The sequence below is a fragment of the Ursus americanus genome, chromosome 35 (genome assembly GCF_024610735.1).
Source record: "Ursus americanus isolate L20-20 chromosome 35, mUrsAme1.1.p, whole genome shotgun sequence".
NCBI lineage: Eukaryota > Metazoa > Chordata > Mammalia > Carnivora > Ursidae > Ursus > Ursus americanus.
Genome location: NC_142161.1, coordinates 15,894,871 through 15,900,867, shown reverse-complemented (window position 1 = coordinate 15,900,867; position 5,997 = coordinate 15,894,871). Strand labels below are relative to the sequence as shown.

At 41.2% G+C, this 5,997-nt stretch overlaps 1 pseudogene; it reads right to left on the bottom strand.

The window, feature by feature from the left end:
- Nucleotides 1-3,405: 3,405 nt before the first annotated feature.
- On the bottom strand, nucleotides 3,406-5,187 carry LOC123794179 (large ribosomal subunit protein eL39-like; annotated as a pseudogene).
- Nucleotides 5,188-5,997: the final 810 nt, after the last annotated feature.

Sequence of the window (5,997 nt, the reverse complement as noted above, 5' to 3'; positions counted from 1 at the left end):
TTGTCATAGCAATCAGCTTGGACTAAGTTTCACAAAACCTGTAACCCCAACACCTCAGTGGCTTAATTACAAAGTATTGTTTCTCACACATATGTTACATGTCCCTGCAGCCCTGCTCTGTTTTCCTTCTGAGACCTAAGCAGAAGGACTACTCCCCCATATAATACATTTCAGAGGAGAAAGAGAACATGGCAGAATCATACAATGGCTGTTAAAGCTTCTGAGTGAAATGGGCATATATCACTTCCCACATTGAAGTCTCTAAAGCAGTCTCATGTTCAAGCTTAGTATCAACAGGGAGGGAGGGGCAGTGGACATTTTGAATAGTGAAACAATCTGCCACATTTGTGTTCTCAAGTGTCTGGTGTATGACCAAATATGCACGCTTACAGATATTATTTATTATTCTTCCTTTACATTTCCAGAAGTAATGCCACATTGTGACATTTCATACTATAAAATATACACTACCTATACTATCCATTTTATGCTACAGTCTCCAGAAAAGAGGAGCTAGCTCTTTTCCCATTTCTTTGAACAGCACCTATACCACAGGCTCTTGGTGACGTTTGGGAGAGTGGTCAACACCCAACTTTACAGGCAGGTAGGAGGGCACCAGAACACTCCATGAGCAGTGATCATCAGGAATGAGAAAGGGCACCGTGTTTACCCCTGAATTTGAGGGCTAGTTCTGTGGAGACTAATCTCATGACTAATCCGTAGGTGATAAAAACCACTGCAAGGACTAATTGCATTCTCGTTTACTTTGTTATTTATTATTCTAGGGAGTCTAGTTATATCATCATATGGGTATTAGAGCAATGGAAGGACAAACAACAGTAATTTGGAATGCCAGAGAATAAATTCATCACTCCAGCTTCCAGCTAAAGCCCCGGGATAGCCTTGTCTATGACCTGACAGATAATCACACAACCACACAAAACCCGTTTTTAATCTAGGACCATGATCTATTTAACCAACTCTCAACTGATAAGTATTTATAGAGCTGTATTATGTAGTATAAATTTCACTGTTACATAAAATACTGAAAGGAACATTCTTACAGGTGCATCTGCATCAATATTTCTTTTTTTTTTAAGAGTTTATTTATTTATTTGACAGAGAGAGAAACACACATCCAGTGAGAGAGGGAACACAAGCAGGGGAAGTGGGAGAGGAAGAAGCAGGCTCATAGTGGAGGAGCCCGATGTGGGGCTCGATCCCATAACGCCGGGATCACGCCCTGAGCCGAAGGCAGACGCTTAGCGACTAAGCCACCCAGGCGCCCCTGCATCAATATTTCTTAAGGACAAATTCCTAAATACGGATTGTTGACTGACGTGGAATGTACATCTTCGAGGCTTCTGATTCTTATCCATTGGTCTTTCCACACTTCATTATGCCCCAGTCCTTTGATGCCCTCACTTTCCTCCTTACCCTACTTAAATTCCTCAACAAGCATTATCATCACTCACTTGAACATAGCCTCAGCCTCCTGACCCCTCTCACTTCATTGTACTCAAGGCAAAACTATAACACCTGTTGAATCCAACGCTCCATCTGCTCTGCCCCTGCGGCCATCACAATATGGCCGGAGAAACACACAGAAGCACACTGACTGGCCTCACTTTATGGCCACTAGCTTGAAATGAGTCCTTAGTGTTTCTAGGCCATCATGCTAGGTATCTCTAGACCATTCACTCTCCCAGTATCCTCCTTGACTGTTTCATACCATGTTGTTTCTCATCAACCTCCCATCTCTCCCTCTACCCCATTCTGACACTCAGCTTCCTATTTCACTGTGAAAACTGAAATAACCAGAAGAGAGACCCTGTAGATTTCTACCACAACACGGCCTTAAGAGCAGGTGCTTGCTTATGTTCTCTGTCTTCCCACCTGTTACCATAGATGAATGGTCTCTGCTCCAGTCTACCTCAAGGATATCACTCCAGCAACTTTGCTCTTTTGCTCCTACATTATCAATTTTTTCCTCCCAACTGCATCATTCCCACCAGCATATAAACATGCTGCTATCTCCCCATGCTGCTATCTCCCCATTTTAAATATAAAACTATTTTCTCTTGATCCTCTTCCCTTGCCAACGATCATCCCCTTTTGGCAAAACTCTTTAAATACTTGCCTATACTCACGGTTTTCGATTTCTCTCCTCCCATTCTCTCTTGTTATCATCTTCATTGAGGTAGAATTTACCTACAATAAAATACACCAGTTTGTTGAATTTTGAAAAATGTAAGTAGTCATATGACAACAACCACAATTAAGATACAGAAAATTTCCATCACCCCCAAAATGTCCACATATACCTTTTATCCTGCTTTCCTTGCATTAAATGAAGGCTTTTTTTTTATGATTCCATTTTATCTCCACTATTGGATTATGAGTTTTATAAATTAATGGTTTTTCTAGGGACTGTAGTCTACATCTTTATCACAGTTCAGTTTTGAAAAATATTATACCGTATCACATATAATTTAAGAACCTTACAACAGTATATTTCCAAATTCTTCTTCCTTGGTGCTGTTGTTTTCATATGTTTTACTTCTCTGTATGCCATAAATCCTGCAATGCATTGTTGTTAGTTTTGCTCTAGATAATGAATTATGTTTTAAAGAGCTTTTTAGGGGCACCTGGGTGGCTCAGTCAGTTAAGCAACTGCCTTCAGCTTGAGTCCTGGCATCAAGCCCCACATCAGGTTCCTTGCTCAGCAGGGAGTCTGCTTCTCCCTCTCCCTCTGCTGCTCCCCCCCTTTGTGCTCACTCTCTCCCTCTCTCTCAAAATACATAAATAAATACATAAATAAATAAATAAATCTTTTAAAAAGGTTGGTTTTTTTTTTAAAGATTTTATTTATTTATTTGCCAGAGAGAGTGAGCACAAGCAGGGGGAGTGACAGGCAGAAGCAGGCAGAGGGAGAAGCAGGCTCCCTGGTGAGCAAGGAACCCGATGTGGGGCTCGATCCCAGGACCGTGGGATCATGACCTGAGCTGAAGGCAGACGCTTAACTGACTGAGCCACCCAGGCGCCCCAAAAAAGGTTGTTTTTTTAAATAAGAAAAACTTTCATATTTGTGCACATATTTACCATTTCTGTCATTCTTCATTGTGTAGATCCAAGAATCCTTTATTATTTCTTTTGACATAGGATTCCTGCCATAAACTTTCTCAGCTTTTGTTGGTCTTAAAATTTTCTTTCAAACAGAAGTTCTCACATCATTATTACTGAACCAACGTACTAGTAGGAAAGCACAGAAACAAAGAAAAAAATTATTTTCCCAGTAAAACTTGTCCAACTGTTCAGAGAGTGGTGATGTTTTCCGCTTGATATAGTAAAATACTAGTGACCTGAATACAGCATAAATATGTGTCTCATCTCATGGGCTATTCCTCAGAGACCCAAGCTGGTTCTTCTCCAGGGTTTCCTCTTAGAGTTGTACCTGATTTTCTTACCAGTTTTCATCCAAATCCATTAGGGAATGGGATGATTCTGCTTTTGTTTCTTGGCCAGGAATTGCTTGATCCTAAAAGTCTTGTGAGAAAACTATGCTGAGCAGCAGAGTCAACCTCACTTGCCACAGTGGTGGGGTCTTGTGAGCACAGTTTAACAGCAGTCTTAATTTTTAAATTAATTTATTTGAAAGAGAGTGAGAGAGTCCACGTGCACATGCACACGTGCACATGGGGAGAGGGGGGCAAAGGGAGAGGGAGAGAGAATCTCAAGCAGTCTCCCTGCTGAGCACAGAGCCTGACACTGGGCTTGATCTCAATACCCTGAGATCATGACCTGAGCTGAAATCAAGAGATGGAGGGGCGCCTGGGTAGCACAGTCGTTAGGCGTCTGCCTTTGGCTCAGGGCGTGATCCTGGCGTTCTGGGATCGAGTCCCACATCGGGCTCCTCCGCTGGGAGCCTGCTTCTTCCTCTCCCACTCCCCCTGCTTGTGTTCCCTCTCTCGCTGGCTGTCTCTATCTGTCAAATAAATAAATCTTAAAAAAAAAAAAAAAAGGAGACGGATGCTTTAATCAACTGAGCCACCCAGGTGCCCCAGTCTTAAAATCTTTTTATTTTGCTTTCATTTTATTTTTTTAAGATTTTATTTATTTATTTGACAGAGAGAGAGACAGCCAGCGAGAGAGGGAACACAAGCAGGGGGAGTGGGAGAGGAAGAAGCAGGCTCCCAGCGGAGCAGGGAACCCGATGCGGGGCTCGATCCCAAGACCCTGGGATCACACCCTGAGCCCAAGGCAGACGCTTAATGACTGAGCCACCCAGGCACCCCTATTTTGCTTTTATTTTTGAAAAATATTTTCACTCGGCATAGGATTCTGGATTGATATGTTTTTGTTTCTTTCAGCACTTTAAAGATGTTGTGCTGTTTGTCTTCTGGCCTGTGGGGCTTCTGGTGTGAAGTCTGCTGTCGTTCTTTATCTTTATTTCTCTTTTTGTAACATGTGTTGTTTCCCCAGGCTGCTTTAAAGATTTTTTCCATTATCACTGGGTTTTAACAATTTGATTATGATGCGTTGTTTAGTTTCTTTTGCAGTGTCTTAAAGTTCACTTATCTTTTCAGTATTGTACTTTTTATTTCTAAAAATTTTATTTGGGTCTTTTAAAAATATATATCTTCCATTTCTCTCCAAATCGAGTTTATGTTTCTCTTGATACCTTTGATCATGTTTATAAGATTTATAATACTCATTTTAAGGTCCTTGTTTATGAATTCCATGATTTTCTGTCATTTCTGGTTCTGTTTCTATTGATCACCTTTTAATCTGATTGTACATCATATTTCACTGATTCTTTAAAGGCCTGGTAATTTTCAACTGGATAAAGAATTGTGAATTTTGATTTACTTGTTACTGTATTGTGTTGTATTCCATTAAAGATGGTTGAAATTTTTTCTGGTGTCCAATCAAGGTACTTGTGGATAATTTTAATCCCTTTCAGACTTGATTTTAAGCTTTCTTAGAGTGGGTCCAGAACAGGCTTTATTTTGGACTAATTTAGTTCCATCACTAAGGCATGATCCTTCTGAGGACTTCAACCAATGTATGATGGGATCTCTTCATTTTGGTTGGTGGAAACATGCGTACCTTCCAGCACTGTTTGATCTCCAGCACTTGTTCCTTTCCCAGCCTTGGGGAGTTTCTCACATTTATGTGTAGATCCATACTTAGCCAAAGACTCAAGAAGACTCCTCTGGATATCTTCAGAGCTTTTCTCTGTGAAGCACCTGCTTTTCAGTATGTTGCCTTCTAAGTTCTAGCTATCTTGATATTCTCAAACTTTGATCTTAATCTCTTCAATTCAGTAGGAGTGTTAGGTTCTTTGGGTTCCTCTTCCCGACAGTATGGCCTGAAAACTGGCTCTAAAGAGTAAGCTGGGAGATCATAAAGCTCATCCCATTTGTTTCCCTTCTCTCAGTGATCACAGTCCTGTGCTGCCTTTGTCCAATGTCTGAAAACCATTGTTTCATCTATTTTATCAAGCATATAGTTGTTTGTTTGTAGTTGAAGGGTGATTCCTGTTGCTGCTAATTCTTTCATGGTCAAAGGAGATACCCTACCCCAGTCTCCTTTTTTTTTTTTAAAAAAAGATTTATTTATTTGAGAGAGAAAGAGAGAGAGCACGAGCAGGGGGAAGGGCAGAGGAAGAAGCAGAGTCCCCGCTGAGCAGGGATCCCAACTTGGGGCATCGGGAGAGGGCTCCATCCCAGGACCCTAGGATCATGACCTGAGCCGAAGGCAGATGCTTAACTGACTGAGCCACCCAGGTACCCCACCCCCAGTCTCCTTTAAACTTACTCTTATCAGCATTTGCTCCAGCATTCTACTGAAACTCTTTGCATCAAGGCCACCAATGACCTCCAAATTGTTAAATCTAATACTATCTATATTTAAGATTCACAAAAGACCATGAACTCTCCTCCAAAACTGGTAAAACTATGGTGGATGACATAGTAGGGTAGCACGTAAGAGCAG